The 20,459-nt window shown below is 35.5% G+C and overlaps 1 protein-coding gene across 2 annotated transcripts in view; it reads right to left on the bottom strand.

Annotated features, from left to right (window-relative positions):
• LOC117782127 overlaps positions 1 to 14,055 on the bottom strand; it is a 151,340-nt gene extending 137,285 nt beyond the window's left edge. For both annotated transcript variants that reach the window (XM_034619102.1, XM_034619110.1), the window contains exon 1: positions 14,008 to 14,055. The gene's annotated coding sequence lies outside the window, so the exon portion shown is untranslated. The remainder of the gene's footprint in view (positions 1 to 14,007) is intronic.
• Between the last annotated feature and the right edge of the window lie 6,404 nt (positions 14,056 to 20,459).

Genomic DNA, 20,459 nt, shown 5'->3' with positions numbered 1-20,459 from the left:
ATAAATTTATAAGCAGTTTTAATTGAACAATTGCGTGAGTTGACCGTAACTATGTAATTTGTGGAAAATCCTTTTCACAGAAAATTTTTTTTAATTTAGATGTCTTAAAATATATTTATTTTTGTAATGTTAGTCCCAAAAACAATTCTGGGAGACTGACTTGTATTAATTGAGCATTCACTTTTACCAATACCCTGAATATATGCATCTTTTTCCTTGTTATCCAACCAAATTGGAAAATGATTTGCATTTGCATATCTTTAACTGATATCAGATGAACAGCTCGCTTTCAGTGATTGCTAAGTCGGCTTAGTCATTTCATGCCATTTCCTTGAAGGAAGCTTGCTTCAGCTCTGCGATCGTAAAACTTGAGCCGGAAATTTTTTATGCAAGAACCCAATTGTATAATATGTTAGCATAAGTGGCATTCATGTTCATTATAGAAAAGTCACTCGTCAAATTGTAGAATAGCTTTCTATATGTTTCCACTCTTCGTCCTTGAATTGTAACCGCCCATAAGGAAGTCCATTAAAGGGACTCCTTTCAATGTGAGTATTTTATTCCTCATTTATTTGGAGGCAACTGACTTCTATATATAGCTTATGCATCCTACCAAAATGCAGTGCTTTAGCTCTTTCCTCATTGGGATTGGCTCTGAGGAGTGGTGATATCCTTACATATATATATATATAGATGCCAGCCTACCGCACTTGTTATCTTTCCACAATACCGAATTTATGATATCTCCTTGAATCTTGGAGCAGAACTCGGCGGGAAGTAGACTGGACTTGAGGACTAATTTTGCAATGAAGATCGAATGCTTTAGAAAGGCTTGAAGCATGCAGTTGTTGATGATTATAGTTCTTCTATATCGATGGGTATAGGACCAACACTTTAGGTGAAACTGTTGCCTGAATGTCTTGGGAAGTCCCATCACTATTATACCTGCTAAACTTATCATCGCTTTTACAGAATCTATCAACTCAAGCAATTGTTCATTTAAAATTGCTTATAAACATATATTTTTTATAAATAATAGACACTTAAATTAAGCAAAATTGCATATTATTAGTTATTTTAGTGGTTACCAACTCAAAAAAAAACTTAAGAAGCAAAAGATAGCAAAAGTTATCTCCAAAGCTCGCGTTTGATAATCCCTTGTGATGCAAGCGAACGGCCATATTTTTTCCGCCCAAACCGCCAAGAACGTCTACAGACGGTCTTCAGTTTATCGCTTTTTAAGAATACTTCAAGTTGCATTTTTGTATTTATTTTTTTACAAAACATAAGAGAATTAAATTACCTACTAGCAGTGTAATTCACAAATCGATAGACTCAGTCAATATATTTTTTTTTTGGTGATTGAAATTGCATTTTATTTGGTCATAATTAAATTAGGTATTTTTCACAATTTCAATGTTTAACAAAATTCTGTAAAAAAAACGGTTAATCGGCAAATAATAATATAAATTTTAAAACGTCAGAAAATAAATTCTAAACATATAATAAAGAAACTCGAAATGAAAAATTTATTAATCTCAAAAAACAAAAAACTTTTTCATACTAAAAGTTGATTTTTGACCGATCGGTCCTATGACAGCTGTATGATAGAGTCGTCCGATTTGAACGAACTTCGGCCAGGATGGACAAAACCAAGTTAAATTCATATTATATCAGTTTGATTAAGATATCTCAAAAAACAAAAAACTTTTTCTTCTAAGACTTAAGTTTCGATTGAGCGTCTCTATTTTCTCCATTATAGTCTACATTATATAGTGGACCGATTTTAACCAAATTTGGTCAGGATGTATAATACCACCCGAGATGCATGTTCTTACAGTTTGGCTCTGATATTTCAACAAACAAAAAAACTTTCCATACTAAAACTTCATTTTCGATGTATCGTTCCAATGGCAGCTATATGATAAAGTAATCCGATCCAATAATAAAAACAAGTTTGAAGTCCCTAGCTCTTAAGGTTTCTGGGATCGACGCGTTCAGACAGACGGACATGGCTCAATCGACTCGGGTGTTGATCCTGATCAAGAATATATACTTTTGGGGGTCTGCCACGCCCCCTTCTGCCTGTTACATACATTCATACCCTTTGTTGCCCATTTTTCATGGGCTCAGGGTATTAAACTTTATTTTACCTGTAAAATGTTACCTGAGTACTTTAGAAAGTTCAAGGGTACGCCTAAAAGCCGTTAAACTCACCTTTCCAATGATATATATACATATAACTATTGGGGCTCAAATTTAAGCGGGATTAAGGAAAAAATCCCCATCATCTAAGGTTTTTTAGCGCTTTGATGCAAACATACAAACTAACAAACAAACTGACTTTTCATCTCATTTTGAGAAGTCCACTAAAAATTTCAAATTTAATTATCTTTTGAACTAGTTGTCGGATTTGGGTGATCGAGGTTTCGATCGATTTTTAATTTTGTTTTGCATTGCTCTGTAAAACATTATTTTTTCATAATTTTAAAGAAAAAATTGTTGAACTTAGATGAAGTTGGTATGTGTTTAATGAAAAAGTACTTGTGTGCTCTGTACATGTATGTACTAGTGGTAAATTGATGTAGAACTTAACATTTCATTAAGAGTATTGTGACTAACATATCCGAGACTTTCGTGGAATAGAACTTGTGATATTTGGCTGTTTTCGGCTGAAATCCTTATGTGTTTCTAAGAATGGTCCTTAGTGCATCGTCCAGTGTCAAAATTATCTGCATCTTTCTGCCAATCATTAAATTATTTCTAATTATAGGCACAATGTCAATATTAACAAGGGGGCTCCGCCCCCTGCTCGCTTCGCTCGCGGTGAGGTGCGGCTACAGTCGAGCACGCTCGACAGCAGGATACCCTGAGCCCATGTACTCTTTTATAAAAGTTGATTGTTGCCCATTTTCAATGGGCTCAGGGTATCAAAAATTACACACGCGAAACTATGAACAACTTTCGGTTTTCTTAAATCACTGTGCTTATCACTGCAGACTACGTTATTAATGCCTCACTGAACTTATACATCACTCGATTACGATTACGACTTGCGATTTACCAATTTATCAATTTCTAATTAATTTTAAATAAGTTTAATATAATAAACTTTAATATAATAAACTTATTTAAAATTAAATAGAAATTAATAAATTGGTAAATCCCAAGTCGTAATCGTAATCGCTTGCAATCGATGTAGCGTGTGTCAAGAGTAGCCACAAACAACTTTGCTCAGCCTGCAATCTGGCAGCACCCATTTTCCTCTCTCACTCTCTCCCTCTTACGCAACAAATTTGAGCCTGCCAAAGGCTGCTGCAGTGCGCGCGAAATTTGAAAAAAGACAATGTCTAATTTTATGAGATTTTTAAAGCAAAAATTTTTAAATTTTTTTTTACATTGATAATAAGCAGTTACTTATCATATATATGTGTGGGAAATCGGAAATATAAGTAATTAAAATTATTGTTTTGCAGCTTTTAGTGCTCGGCAAAGATACAAACGTAGTGCTGCAAAATGATCGCTTTTTCTCTCATGCAATTTCATGCATAGCTATCGGCTTCTGCCCGACTTTATTGAAAATTGTGACGTCATAAGGAATTTTGCCATGCAAAAATACATATTTATATATTAACACAATTATATTTTAATCTAATTGTATATTTGTATACACATAAATTATACATCAACAATTTCATTACATGATATCGATAATACTTTTGCTTATCGCTCGATTCTACTCGGTACCCAAAAAAAAATGGGTACTATTTTGTACTGGCATTGTGAGCTCTTTGCATATAAACGTATCATGCTGTCTCGCTCGCACGTTCAACTTGCCATGCAAATGTTATTATTGAATTAAATGTAATTCCAAAATATCTTCTCTATTTATGGCTCAATCGCTTTGAAATTTTCAGGGTCGTTTAATAGACTTACTTCCCACCTGATTGTTCAGTCAAGGAGTGATATCTTTAAAATTGCACCTGTAAATAATTTTGTGCGATTTGTCGGCGAAGGGGGAGTGACATTCAAAATTGGAAACAAACTTGACCTGCGTATGGTATCCAGGAACCTACACACCATATTTGAAGTCTCGAGCACTTTTAGTTTCTGAAATAGTCATAACATACTAACACGATAACCAAAAAAAAGGGGTACTATTTCGTATTGTCTTTGTGCGCGCCTTGCATATAATCGTATCATGCTGTCTCGCTCGCACGTTCAACTTGCCATGCAAATGTAATTATTGAATTAAATGTAATTCCGAAACATTTTCTCTATTTATGGGTTAATCGCTTTGAAATTTTCAGGGTCGCTTAATAGACTTCCTTCCCACCTGATTGTTCAGTTAAGAAGTGATATCTAAAAAACTGGGCCTGTGAGTCACTTTGTGCGCTTTTTGGGCCAAGGGGGCGTGGCATCCAAAATTTGAAACAAACTTGATCTGTGTATGGTATCCAGGAACCTACATACATGGTCTCTGAGATCGACGCGTTCAAACAGACGGACAGGCAGACAGACGGACAGACAAACAGACGGACAGGCCTAGATCGACTCGGCTGTTGATCCTGATCAAGAATATATATACTTTATGGGGTCTGCCACCCTCCTTCTACCTGTTAAATACATTCTGCCAAACACATTTTACCCTTTTTTGACCATTTTCAATGGGCTTAGGGTATAAAAACTTAGTAATTTTGCTGCTAAGGCTGCAGAAAATTGGAAGCAGTCCAAAAGATGCATAAAAATGTTTGAAAAAAAACAACGACAATTGGTTGAAGGAAAACATTTTCTTATATGATATGCTTAGTAAGCCGGATAAGTCATTTCATGCCATTTCCTTGAAGGAAACAAGTCCTTTTGCTATTTTTGTTAGGAACTCAGCTTGCTTCAGCTGCTCTGCGATCGTAAAGTTTGAGTCGGAAACTTTCTATGCAAGTACCCAGTTCTAAAATTATGGAAAAACAACTCATCATTTAGTAGAATAGCTTTTTTAATGTTTCTGCTCTTTGTCCTTAGATTGTAACTGCCCATATGGCCGTCCATCACAGGGAGTTCTTCCAATGTGAGTATTGTATTCCTCATTTATTTGTAGGCAACTGATTTCTATATACAGCTTCTGCATCCGACCATAATGCAGTGCTTCAGCTTTTTCCTCATTGGGGTTAGCTCTGAAGAGTGGTGATATCCTAATATATATATGTAGATCCAGCCTACCGCACTTGTTATCTTTACACAATACCGAATTAATGATAACTTCTTGAATCTTGGAGCAGAACTCGGCGGGAAGTAGACTGAATTTGAGGACTATTTGGGCAATGAAGATCGAATGCTTTAGAAAGCGATTGACCCATAAATAGAGAAATTATTTCGGAATTTACATTTAATTCAATAATAACATTTGCATGGCAAATCAAACGTGCGAGCGAGACAGCATGTATACGTTTGTTTGCAAGGTGCGCACAAAGAAAGTACGAAATAGTACCCATTTTCATTTGGGTTTCGATTTCAAGTACTATATGACCTAGAGACTTCAAATTTGTTATGTAGGTTCCTGGATACCATACGCAGGTCAAGTTTGTTTCCAATTTTAAGTGCCACGCCCCCTTCGCCCACAAATTGCACAGAACGATTTACAGGCGCAATTTTTGACATAGCACTCCCTAACTGAACAATCAGTTGAGAAGTATGCGTATTAAACGACCCTGAAAAACGACCCCAGGGGAAAATGTGTGCTGTCAGATTGCAGGCTGAACGAAGTTGTACTTTGTGGCTACTCTTGACACACTCTGTATCGATTGCAAGCGATTAATATTACGACTTGCGATTCACCAATTTATCAATTTCTTATTAATTTTAAATAAGTTTAATATAATACCGAGTGATGTATTAGTTCAGTGAAGCATTTATAACGTAGTCTGCAGTGATAAACACAGTGATTTAAGAAAACCGAAAGTTGTTCATAGTTTCGCGTGTGTAATTTTTATACCCTGAGCCCATTGAAAATGGGCAACAATCAAGTTTTATAAAAGAGTACATGTGCTCAGGGTATCCAACTGTCGAGCGTGCTCGACTGTAGCCGCACCTCACCGCGAGCGAAGCGACCCGGGGGTAGGCGAGCGAAGCGAGCAGGGGGCGGAGCCCCCTTGTTATTTATTAAATAATGTTACCTACTAGCAGTCTTATTTATAAATCGATAGACTTTTTCAGTATATTTTTTTTTTTTGCAATTAAAACAGCAGTTTATTTGGTCATAAGTTAATTTAGTATTTTTCATTATTTTAATGGTTAACAAAATTTTGTAAAAAAAACGGTTCATCGAAAAATAATCATACAAATTTTAAAACGTCAGAAAATCAATTCTTAACACAATAAATAAACTCGAAAAGAAATATAAATCAGTTTTCCACTTATATTCTAAAAACGGAAGACCGACTACACTTCCTTAGTTCGCCCTATTCTTGATTGTAGTTTTGTGTCTGGAACCCTTAGCACATTCTTTATCTAGATTGAATTGAGTCTGCACAGAAGCAATTTTTACCCTTTGCCGTGCGCGGCTTATCTTGGAATCCGAACCTCTGTTTGCCACCATACTCTAGTAGACTTATCCTTCTGAATCTTCCGTCCCTTGAAAACCGTTGGACTTGTCTTGGAGTAATTTTCCTCCAGCGCTATTAGAACGTCTCTACCTCAATGTCACCTTCAGGGCAACTAGGAACTCCAGCCCTTTATTATTACCCACTTGCAATACAGACTACGCTTTGCACAATCGTTTTCGAGTTTTATGCGCGAATTATAGTGAGCTTTATTATTTACTTTCAACCAATCTCTCTCTCCCCTTATCAAATCTTCTCTTTTTAATTATCTTCGGTAAATCTCCGATCTTACTGAGCTGTGTAATGGGCCTTTGGTGTCCTATGAAAAATACAAGACCATCGAATCGTAGATTTATCGGGTTTTTCTTTTTTCTCATTTTATTCTTTATTGATGTGATTGGGTTTTTCCCAATCCATGCAACAAATGTTGGATTAATTATAATTTAGTATACCCCAGACGTAATGCTAATTCTCATTTTAGTTCATAATTTAATTGAATACTAATTTTAATTGTTAATTTCTAATCTAATTTTTAGTTTTATTTTATTATCCTAATATTTTTCTATACTAAGCCCTTTGAAAATGGGCAAAAAAGGGTATAATGTGTTTGGCAGAATGTATGTAACCGGCAGATAGGGGCGTGGCAGATCTCACAAAATATATATATTCTTGATCAGGATCAACAGCCGAGTCGATTGAGCCATGTCCGTCTGTCCGTCTGTTTGAACTCATCGATCTCAGAGACCATGTATGTAGGTTCCTGGATACCATAAGCAGATCAAGTTTATTTCCAATTTTAAATGCCACGCCCCCTTTGCCCACAAATCGCTTAAAAGGATTTTCAGGCGTAATTTGTCAGGTAGCACTCCCTAACTGAACAATCAGTTGAGAAGTATGCCTATTAAACGACCCTGAAAATTTCTAAGCGATTGATTCATAAATAGAGAAGATATTTCGGAATAAGTTTTAATCACTTTGGACGGCAGTTCGCGTTAGTGACGAAAGCATCACGAAGGTTGAGAAAGGCGACTAACAATATATACAGCTAAGTTGGAAAATTTGCTACGACTGTCCGATCAGATCGAGTTATATACCGATCGAAAGGTTTACCCCTAACTTACAAAATGGCAACCTTTTTCTAGCCAACCTGGGTCCAGAGATACGGGGGTGTAAGTGGGAGGGGTAAAATTTAAATGATTGCAGCTAATGGGGCTGATGGTGCCTTTTGGTAAAATTTTTTATTTTTATCTACTTAATACGCGTCGATTGATACCTCAATCACCCAAATCCGACAATTGGTTCAAAAGATAAATAAATTTGAAAATTTTAGTGGACTTTGTTTGTCTGTTTGTATCAAAGCGCTAAAAAAGCTTAAATATAATGATAAGGATTTATTCCTTTTCGAAAATCTAGAATTTTTTGAAAAAACCGCTAGTTTAGCGGGAAAACGCTAAATCCCGGTAAAATTGAAACCTCAACAGTTTCCGAACCATAGAAGCTACAGCTATATATCATTGGAAAGGTGTGTTTGAGGGCTTTTAGGCGTACCTTTAAACTTTTTTTCTAAAGTACTCAGGTAACATTTTACAGGTGAAATAAAGTTTTATAGCTTACATTTTGGCGATTTTTGACAAAACGGCTCTAACGATTTAAAATTTTGCAAAAAGTAATTTTTATGTACAAAGAAGCTCACCCTTTTTACTCGCAGTGCACAATGCCAATTTTCGCTTTGTTTTTATTAATTTATATTTTTATTTAAAATTTTTTGATTAAGCTGAATTTTGTTCGTCACAAAATTGGATATCAGAAATGTTGGGGCTAGAAATTGCTTTCGTCACTAGACTTTTACCTCCTGTAGAGGTTTTTTTTGTGGGTTCAATAATTACATCTGCATCAGCATATACACGTTTATATGGAAGCCGCGCGCAATGTAAGCGCACAAAGAGAGTACGAACTAGTACCAATTTTTTTGGGTACCCAACATAAATATGTACCCTTTTTTTTTGGGTACCTACAAAAAATCGAGCGATAAACAAAAATGTTATCGTTATCATGTAATAAAAATTTTAATGTATAATTGATGTACATAAAAATATACAGTTAGATTAAAATATAATTGTGTTATATATAATATATATATATTTTATATAATTATGTATTTTTCCATTCCAAAATTTGATATGACGTTACTTTTTTCAATAAAGTCGGACAGAAGCTAATTGCTATGCATGAAATTGCATGAGAGGACAAGCGATCCTTTTGCAGCACTACTTTTGCATCGTTACCAAGCACTGAAAGCTGCAAAAAAATAATTTTAATAATTAATGGTGGGATTCCTGAAACAGATTAAGATTTACTTTCGTTACAGACTTGATATCGGTGATCAGCTGTTCACAGCTGCTCCATACCAAATGTGTAGGGCTGCCGGGCAAATTACAAAAATTGTACGGAAAGTGTGGTGGCCCTAAGTGATTTCACGAAAACAGGTCTTAGGCTGATTTCGTTTTGATTTCATTTCGATAATATGTGAGACCATTACATTTACATTTTGTGGTGATTTTAATTTGGAGAATGTTAAAAGTTTCTTACATTTTAAGAATGAGTTACTAAAAATGTCCCAGATGGATATGACAGCTAAGAAAGGGCTGTGAGAATTGAAGCTTTTTCCCAAAATTTGCTTAAAAAGACGCAGATACTAAAGGAGCTGTTAATGTGTAAGACTGCAGCTTAAACATTATAAACAAATAGTATTATTCTAATTATACTATTCTGCAACCAAACTGTTAATAAAAAGTCTTAGAAAAACAGATTTCACACTTTCACTTGTCAATTTGTGTTTTCCGCACCTTTTTTAAATTCTCGAAATCAAAATCAAATCAGTGTGCAAATAGGGTCGTTCCTGAAACTGGTTCAGATTTGCTTAAACCAAATCGAAATCAAATCAGAATCTGTTTCAAGAATTCCACTAATATTTTCGATCCTTACACATATATTCATTAAGTTCCGCTTATTATCATTGTAAGAAGATACTTATCATTTTCCGCTTGTAAAATCGCATAAGACTAGACTTATTTTAGCATTATTTTTATCTAGCATTTTATTTTAAATTGCGCACGCAATGCAGCCTCTGTCAGACTCTAATTTGTTTCGAGAGAGTGAGAGAGGAAAATTTGTGCTGCTAGAATTTAGACTGACTAAAATTGTAGTTTGTGGCTACTATTGACATGTAGAGTCTACATCGACTCCAATTACGATTTGCGACTTATCAATTTGAATTTAATTTTACCCTGAGCCCATTGTATTTTGTTTTTTGAGATATCTTAACTGCTAGAATATGCATTTTACTTAGTTTTGTACATCCTGACCGATGTTTGTTTAAATCGGTCCACTATATCATATAGCTGTCATAGGACCGATCGGTCAAGTTTTAGTATGAAAAAGTTCATAGAATATGCATTTATGTTGGTTTTGTACATTCTGACCAGACTTGGTTCAAATCGGTTTCATATATCATGTAGCAGTCATAGAAACAATTGGTCGAAAATCAAATTATATAAAAGAGTACCTGGGCTCAGGTACTCAACTCTCAACTCTCTCACTTCATACCCAACTTAAACATTGATCGCGAAAAATACATGGAGTTAGAAAAATTTACGATTTTTGATTTAAATTAACTGCTCAAGTTTGGCTGCCATCTGAAAAATAAAATAAATACACGTGAGGGCCGTTGGGGTCTTTTGCCAAAATTTTTTTTTTTTTAAGAATACTAATCAAAAATACGCGTCGATTGATTCCTCGATCACCTAACTCCGACAACTAGTTTAAAAGATAATTAAATTTGTATTTTTTAGTGGATTTCTTAAAATGAGATGAAAAGTCGGTTTGTTTGTTTGTCGGTTTTTTATTATTGTTTTATTAATTTAAAGAAAAAGATTTTTTGTGTAAAAATCAGCTTTCTTACAGAACCTTTAACAGCTGCTAAGCAAATTTGATATGCTGCAGCCCTGGGCTTAGTTTTCTTTGGTTTTAACAAAAACAAAAAAAAAAACAACAACAAAAATACGGAATGTAGCATTAAATTATATTTGATAGAAAAAAATTTAAAAAGAACAAATTATTTTATTTAAATCATTCTATTAACACAGCCTGTGAACAGCAGCTTTGGCATTTGATAAGCAAATTGTATGTTGCAGCCCTTTGAGATTTTGTGCGACATTGGCACAAAAGAATAACAATGATAAAGCAGCATAACAAACAACAACAAAAATGCAAAATGTTGCAATATTTTTTTTTTTGATTTTAAAAAATTTTAAAAAATGTAAATTAAAAAATAAAATTTTGCTTGGTCTGCCTGAGTTTAAACCGTGTGCATGAGTCTACGACACCATCCTCTGCACTATCTATTTTCTGAACCCGCTGGCTGACCAAACGCTGCTATATGTAAATCAAAATAAGCGCGAACTTTGACATCGAATTTAACGCACTTATAGGGCGAATTGCCAAAACGCCGATTTAAAATTAAAATTTCAAACTTGTGTCTTGAGCAGTTTGGCCGGTTCAATGCTCAGTCAGTTGGACAAACAACTAAACTTTACATAGCCACACCCAGTTTTTTCAGTTTACGCATAGAAAGAGTGGAGCTAGAAAAATTGTAGCCGCACTTCACCAAATTAAATAATATGCTGAGCAGAGCATCTCATAAATGCGTGTTAGCTGTGAGACGTGTTCTTGGCTTGAATTCGATTTTTGGAGTGGTACGTATGATTTCTGGACTGAAATCCAGTGAATCACTTGTGGGCGTTGATGATCTAAAGGATTTTCGCCAAAAACACCAAGTAAGATAACCCTAAGGCGCTGAAATTGGCAGTAAGTAAGTCAGGGAAAGATCTGTCCCTAAGCGATTTACAAAGTCTGGTAGACTGTGTGGCGAATAGGATCTACTAATTATTTATTGCTTAGGAAGGTTATATTTAACATTAAACTGAATAAAAATAAATAAATTCGTTAACATTTTTCAGCATAGTATTTAATTTGGTGAAGTGCGGCTATAATTCTGCACCTTGCAGAAAACAAAAATAAATCATAACGGTAAAAGTTTCCATGGAGAGTGATGATGTTTACTATCTCTTTTCCCTCATTTTTAATGCTCTTTCAAACGGTAATCTCAAAATTTTTCTAGCTCCACCGTTTCTATGCGTAAACTGAAAAAACTGGGTGCGGCTATGTATTTGCACCAAAGTTTATATATACATATAAATAAATATATATTATATACAGATAAATATATAAATAATATTTTTATTTAAAATTTTTATATTTAACTCAATTTCGTTCGTCACAAAATTGGATATCAGAAATTTTGGGGCTAGAAATTGCTAGTCACTAGACGAGTCACTCGTGTAGAGGTTTTTTTGGTTTAGATGAATGATGTGAAAGTTTTTATTTCCAATGAGATCAACCATCTTGTTCACAAATTCATTGGATATTTTCTCCCGAATTTATATAGGTGGGGGCTTTAGTTTCTTTGGACCTTGTCCAGCTTTGGCAGGCTGGCCGTTGACAGTATCAGCCAGCGGCGCAAATCTATTGTTGTTGCTTACTGGATCCCCAGAAAATTGGTATGAGTCACCGCGGTTATTGTTTGCTTTATTTTCCCGTATGTTTTGAGGTCTACGTTTTTGCTTAATTTGAATGTAGCAATACATTCCGGTTTTCCTAGCCGGACCGTCTGGTTTTAGAGCTGCGTTTGCAATCGAAAATTCCATTTAAAAGACAGAAAAAAAAATTTTAGGTTTTGTCATTTGAATTTTGATTTTGACTCTTCGCCACGTTCGCCATAGTATCGGAAAATCTTGTCCCTGTGGCGCATCACTAGTAGTTAACTAAGTCGTTAAATTCAAGTAATGCAGAGGCGCTAGGCAAATTCTATCCCGGTGATGCATCACTGGTAGTTAAATAGGTCTTTAGATTTAAGTACTGCAGAGGGTGCTAAGCAGACAAACGATTTTATTTTGCACGTTTTGCTAAGCGCATTTTAGCTCCGATTTATCAGTTATAGTTCATGATGGTCCGTAGCGCACTGGCTAGAGTCGCCGCTTCAGTCTCAAAAAATGGGAGTTCGAATACCCACATTTCAGTTCGCTTTCAGTGTAAATAAAGCTTTATGAAAAAAAGTTTGTGTTTCATTTTAAGAAGCCTTTACCAATCTCACAGAACATCAATTTGTGGATGTCTACTTTCTGATCATAGGAACGTTCGGTCGAAAATCCACCTTTAGTATGAACATTTTTTTTATTTTTCTATCTATCTCTTCCCAAGTCTTAAGCTATGAGCCTAACCAAATTTGGTTAAAATCTCACCACTATAACATATAGCTGTCATGAAACCGATCTTAACTTGAAATCGGGCTTGCAAGGCTAATAACTCAGCCGTTTCTCTATAGATATAAACGATTAATACATCAAACGCGTAGTTTATGTAGATATGTAAATAATAGATAGTTTATGTAGCTATGTAAATAATGGATACTTTTTTTTCGAGTTTTCCTAGAATAAAACTGCTAGAAAAAAAATAAATAAAAATATATAAATTCTTATTTCAAAAGTGTATAGCTTTAAAAGTGTTGGCTTAAATTCAAAGCTGTGTGTGAATGAATTACAGATAGATTCATTAGCTATCGCTTCGCTCACCTTTTCCCGGCTCGCTTTTTTCGCGGTGTGGTGCGGCTACAGTCGAGCACGGTCTACAGTAGGATACCTGCGCCCAGGTCCTATACAGGTATATGACATAGTGGACCGATTTTAACCAACTTCAGGTCAGGATGTATAAAACAAACTTAAATGCATATTCTATCAATTTGGTTAAGAAATCTTTAAAAACAAAAAGCTTTTTCATACTAGAACTTGAATTTCGACTGATCGCCTCTATGGCAGCTATATGATATAGTGGACCCATTTGAACCAAATTTAGTCAGGATGTATAGTATCAGCCCAGATGTGTACATTGTCAGATTGGTTGAGATATCTCAAAAAACAAAAAACTTTTTCATACTACAACTTGATTTTCGACCGATCGGTCGATATATGATATAGTGGATCGATAAAAAAAAAACCTTATCTGAAAAGTTTTTTCATATCCAAATGTTCGTGGAAGAGTGTAAACACTCCCTTCTTATATCTTCATGGCCTCTGCCATCTCCTTATATTTTGTTTGCGATCGCTCAGTATGATTTTCTGTATTTTGCTGAGCATGCTTGACTACGAGCGAAGCGAGCCCTTCTACCATATTATATAGCTGACATAGGAGGGATCGATTGCGCATCACTCTTTAGTATAAAAAATTTTGTTGTTTCTTGAGATCTGTCAGCTAATCTCACAGGTTATGAATCCAGTAATGTGTTATATATCCTTACCAAATTTGGTTCAAATCGGTTCATTATCTCTTATAGCTGTCATGTGGTAATGTGGCAATAACACAGCCATACGTAAAGGAAAACCAAAAAAGTAAGAGTTATAGTTTTCCTAGAAGTTTTAAGTTAAAAAATAGAAATACTGTTGGATGTTGCAAAACAGACATTCCAGCAAACAGAACTACAAATGCAACCGTGAGTATCGGTATCGAAATCGAAGAGAATCCTATTTCCGTTTGCTGTCCTTACTTTATTTCTATACTTTAGAGTGGCGAGTTGCGCGAAACTAAAATAATATAATTAAACGAATGACTGAAAACTGAATTATAAATGCGACAAGAAAATCATAGTTTTTTTAACTAAAAAATTGAAAGTTTTAAGTCTATTGGGTTAAATTTTAAGCTGTGTGTAGATGTATGTAAGAATGAATAGGTATTCAGTTCTAAGGTTGAATATTCGAATGTAGAAATAACACAAAAACTAAATAAATGCGTAAAGATATTATTTTAGTTAAATATTAAATTTCTCGTTGAACATACAATTCTCAACTGATCTCTATGCGAGCTACGTTTAGGTCCTAGACCCCAATGTACGCCGCCTACTAGGCAGTTACACTATTCCTCATTTCATAAGCTTTGAGAAAAATCAAAGCTTTGGTTTTGGGGATTTAATATTGTATTGAGATTATTCAAATTGTCAAATTGCTATGTATGGAATATTTTGTTTTTTTTTTTCTTGCTATCTCAACCAAAGTTACAGATTGTTTACTATTTTTGACATTCTAACCAATTTCGGTCAAAATCGGATAACCATATCATATAGCTGTCATTGGAACAATCGAATGCAAATTAACCTTTAGTATGACAAACTTTTTTGTTTCTAAAATTATCTTAACCAACCTCACAGAATAGGCTTTTTCGCCAAATCTGAAATTTTCCCACCAAATCTGGCGTCGTTTCGGCCACGTCCATCTTCATTACTTTGCCATTTAAATTTTTCGCTTTTCTTACCAACAAATTATTACTATATATAAGTTAACAGTGCAGTTATTCCCCCTCGACTCTCATCGCCCCCAGCCCAACGTTCTACTTCCCTCGTCGCCCCCCGCGCCGCGTCAGCATTCTAAGTGCCGTTGACTCGCTGAAGCAGCGGCTTCGCTGAGACAGCTGTTGCACAACATCAACAAGTTCGAGGCCAGCAACAGCCCAGCGCTTGTGATTTGCAATTGTGTGCACTACAAAACAGCAACAACGTGTGACGGTCAAATTGCACTGTCTGTCGAAGCCAACATTAACGGCAAGAACGATGCTTGCCAAAGAATGAGCTAGCCGGCATCGGGTAGAGAAAACCTGGCCACCATTGGGAGCAGTACCATAACTTGGATTGTCCTAATTAAATAATCACTGCGGACGGCAGTTCGCGTTAGTGACGAAAGCATCACGAAGGGTGCGAAAGGCAACTAACAATATATACAGCTAAGTTGGAAAATTTGCTACGACTGTCCGATCAGACCGAGTTATATACCGATCGAAAGGTTTAGTCCTAACTTACAAATACTAAAACTTTTTCTAACCAACCAGGGTCAAGAGATACGAGGGTGTAAGTGGGAGGGGAAAAATTTAAATGATTGCAGCTAATGGGGCTGTTAAGGCCTTTTTTTTTACTTTTATTTTTGAAAAATTCTACTTAAAAATACGCGTCGATTGATACCTCAATCACCCAAATCCGATAACTGGTTCAAAAGATAAATAAAATTGAAAAATTTAGTGGACTTCTCAAAATGAAATGAAAAGTCAGTTTGTTTGTCTATTTGCATCGACGCGCTAAAGAAGCTTAAATGAAATGATGGGGATTTATTCCTTTTCGAAAAAATAGAAATGTTTGTTCTACGACTTTTTGAAAAAACCGCTAGTTTAGCGGGAAAACGCTAAGTCCCGGTAAAATTGAAACCAAGGGCAGGCCGCTTTATCGATCGATAATTCTTCACATTAGGCAGAAGATAAGGGGCAATGCCGAAACGGCTCTCATTTCTTAATTCAAGCAAGTTGGTCGTAATGGACCAACCCTTTGTAAAGCCATGTTGTGCAGGGGAAATTATCGATTTACAGAATCGATGCAAAGAAGAAACAAGGATTTCTTCAATTAATTTAGGAATGGCTGATAGCTTTGCAATTCCTCTGTAATCTGAAATATCAGACTTTCCACCTTTTTTGTGGAGGAGAATAATATAAGATTCTTTCAAAAGATATGGAAAGATTGAAGATTCAAGGGATAGATTAAAAAGCTTATGCAACGGAGCAGCTAAAGAAGAACAACACTCCTTAAGGAGATAACTAGTAATGTTGTCTGGCCCAGACATGAAAGAATATTTTAAAGAGCTAATAGAAGAGATTATAGTGTTAAAAGAAATAGAGGGAGCAAACATAGTGTTTGATTAAAAAATAGAATAAGGATAAGATGAGTTGGAAGTGGAGATTGGAGAATAGGTGGATTGAAAAAAGTTAGCAAATAGTTCAGCGGCTGCAGAGTCGTTGCTGGCATTATCTATCCCATAAAAAATAGAGGAAGGTAAACTGGGGGACTTACGCTTCAAGTTAACAAATTTGTAAAATTGTTTAGGGTCACGGGTCACATTAGGCAGAAGATAAGGGGCAATGCCGAAACGGCTCTCATTTCTTAATTCAAGCAAGTTGGTCGTAGTGGACCGACCCTTAATAAAGCCGTGTTGTGCAGGGGAAATGATCGATTTACAGAGATGCTGCAAAGAAGAAACAAGGATTTTTTCAAATTATATGGGAATGGCTGATAGCTTTGCAATGCCTCTGTAGTTCGAAATATCAGACTTACCACCTTTTTTGTGGAGGGGAACGATATACGATTCTTTCCAAAGATATGGAAAGATTGAAGATTCAAGGGATAGATTAAAAAGCTTATGCAACGGAGCAGCCAAAGAAGAACAACTTTCCTTAAGGAGACAACTAGAAATGTTGTCAGGCCTAGGCATGAATAAAGATTTTAAAGAACTCATGGAAGAGACTATGGTGGTATTAAAAATATAGGGAGCGATAGTTTTAGTTTGAAAAATAGATTAAGGATTAGATGAGTTGCTGGGGTATATGTGAAATGAGAGCCAGTCGGCTAGCCATTTCTCTACTACCGCCAAATGTTCAGCTAGACGTGCTGTTGCTTGACTGGGGCATCTGAAGTAACTAAGGATTGCGGTGTCGTCGGCAAACGGTAGATGTTGTTAGCCGCTCGTTTATGGGGATGTCCGCTGTATATATTACGTATAGTGTTGGTCCCAATACACTTCCCAAAGAAGCTCCAGCTTCTATAATATGATTATTAGTTGTAGTAGTGTTGTACCTCACTGCGAGGACTCTATTGTAGAGGGACGACTCGAGAAGCTTATGAGTGTACACAGGGAGAGTCGTTTTGATTTTATGCATGAGACCATCAAGCCACACTCGATCAAAGGCCTGGGAGACGTCGAGAAATATTGCACTGCAGTATTCCCGATGTTCGTATGCTGTACGTATTTCTGATGTTATTCGGTTAACTTGCTCGATACTTCCATTCTTTTCTCGGAAGCCAAATTGATGTGTTGGGATTGTGTTGTGTGTTCTCAGATGAGGAATTATGCGCGTCAACAGTAATTTTGTCAAAAAGCTTAGACAAGCACGGTAGTAGGCTAATTGGTCTATACGATGATGTTATTGAATGATCTTCTCCAGGTTTAAGAATCATTATAATGAACGATTTCTTCCATTTATTTGAAAAGAAGCAGAGTGTTGTAATTGCGTTGAAAATTTTACAGATGAGGGAAATAGCACAGTTTGGAAGTGCAATGATCATTTTTTGAGTTCTTAGACCGCAGCCTGGAGCTTTCTTTGGTTTAATCTGTTCTTTAATGACTTTTACAATTTCATTTGAACGAAATTCAGGTGGTTCAGGCTCGCCAGGACTGTGAGATGCACAGGATGATAGTAAAAACGAATTTGTTGCGGGATTTGGTTGGAAAACATTACGTAGGTGAGCAGCAAATGTGTAAGCTCTGCGTTGATTGGTCTGCACATGTGCGTGTTGTGGAGTAGAGATTTTAGCTGCTGCAACAAGTACAGATTTTAGTAAATCAGCAGAGCAGTCGATGTCCACTTCGATGTTGAACTGCGGGTCAATATCGTGGTGAGAGCTCACGTATTTCTTGTACTTGAGCCAGTTGGTTCTGTGCGTTGTAAGTCTAATAGGATATTCCACATATTCCGGGGATTGGAGTAGATTTGATAACACGGGGGAGTGGTCGGATGAAAGATCCGAAAGTGTTACGGCGCTTATCAGATTGCGTGGGACGTTTTTTGTCACAGCAAAATCTAATAAGTCTGGTTGTTTGTTAGGGTCTGCTGGCCAGTTTGTTTATACCCGGGGAAACATAGTTGAATTCACCTTTTGTGGAATTCATGTTTGATGAGGTTTCTTATTAGATGATGGGGATGACCTAAAGACGGCAAAATTTCCGAAGTAATTAATAAAAACTAGAACAAGAATTCGATCATTATGATTTCTTAATGAATTTGTTTGTAACAACGAGCAATCCAGCAGGCAATCTAAAAAATTATCTTGTCATAAAGGAACAAGGTAATATGTGTTACTGAAAAATTACCACGCGGAATTAAAGCGGGAAAAGAGGAGCACTTCTTAAATTTTTCTTGAATAAACTTCATCAACTCAATTCGGATATAAATTAACCATATCTTAATCGGCGACTATTTAATGTAGCTATGCAAATACAGGTTCAAGCCACAGCTCTGAATTTTTTTTAACAAGGTCAAAAATCGTAAAAAAAAAAAGTAAAAAGAACAAAAAGTCATTATTTTCTTAATTCAAATTTGATTGCTCCAAAGCTTCTGTTTGAAATTTAGAACTGTTTATAATTGAAATGTAGAAATATTTATTAGATTTAAGAAAATCCAAAGCATTTTAAAATCGACTGATGACAAATGTATGCCTGCCTCGGAAAACAGGTATGAAAAAAAGCTACATTTTAAAAATATGTATTAAAGAACTCTTTCACAGAAAAAATATTATGTGTTTGTCATCTGGGGCTCAAAGTCTATCAAAAAAGCGGTTCAGAAGAAAAAGTGAAAATTTGTTGCCTAGTGTAATGAAAGAAGGCAAAATCGGGTTGAGGGTCTAGTTTTTTGAGACGGTACTGGCGGTCTTATGTACGTTGGAGTCACCGGATGTAATACGATATATAATACCCAATAATATTGTGAAAGGATCGTGATCATCTTGAGGTCGCGCTGTTAACAGCATCTTTCATTCCGGCCTTAAGGCGCTTCATAAGCTTATGAGGAAAGAAACGCAAAATATAGACCGATAATGCAACTAAAAAGCAAGCTTAACAAAAAGAATAAAAACAGCAAATTTGCGAGCTTTTTCATCCAGCAAACAAAATTAATTTTATGCATATTTATCAAATAACTAGGGGCTCCGCCCCCTGCTCGCTGCGCTCCACACTGGTTCAAATTGCGAAATATTTGGCATAAAGTCGAAAATTTCATTGAAATAAAACAAAGTTTTAGTACAACATAATCAAAGTAAATACTTTATCTAAGAATAATTGATAAATATTTTCGCTTCAAAGTCAGGTGTTTAGTCAGCTGTTTGCATTGATAAAATTGGCGGGAAATTTTTATTGCTTTTGCGCGCTTGGCATTTGCACGCTATTGGAGCAAAACTTATTGTTAATATTGGATATTGAAGGTCAGAGAATGTAGAATGGATAAACCAAACAACATTTTGTTAACAATTGCTATTTGTCATCTATGTGTATTGTTTTATTTTGTCCAAAAATGAAGAAAATTCAAGAAAAATGCTTGTGTTCTGTGGAGTAAAAACTAACTTTCTGCGGGTTTCTGCTATCTGATATGTATGTTAAAATAAAGTAGAAAGTGTCTATTAATTAATGTTTGCTATGTTTTTTTCGGCCTTTTCGGATAAGCTTGAGTTCTCTCATGCAACGATTCTGAACGTTTGATCGACAATATCCGAATATATTTGTAGTGTGGACCACCTATAAATTAGTCATAATTGACTTAATATTTATATTTATTTATTACTGTTTTACATTAACAAAAATAATTAAAAATCTCAATTTCCGATAAAAAAAAAAAAAAAAAAAAAATACTTAATCAGCTTACGGTATCCAGGAACCTTCTTTACAAGTTTGAAGTCACTAGCTCTTATGGTTTGAGATCGACGCGGACGGACAGACTGACATGGCTTTAACACCCTTCTGCCTGTTACATACATTGTGCCAAACACATTATCCCCTTTTTTGACTAATGGACTCAGGGTATAAAAAGAGGAGCACTTCTTATACTTTTCTTGAATAAACTTGTTTAACGCAAAAACAAATTGCTATACTATTTCAATAATTCGGACACTTGTTA

This window comes from Drosophila innubila, chromosome X (assembly GCF_004354385.1).
Source record: "Drosophila innubila isolate TH190305 chromosome X, UK_Dinn_1.0, whole genome shotgun sequence".
Taxonomy (NCBI): Eukaryota; Metazoa; Arthropoda; class Insecta; order Diptera; family Drosophilidae; genus Drosophila; species Drosophila innubila.
Note: the sequence above shows the minus strand (reverse complement) of the source record. Positions and strands in the feature narration are given on the sequence as shown.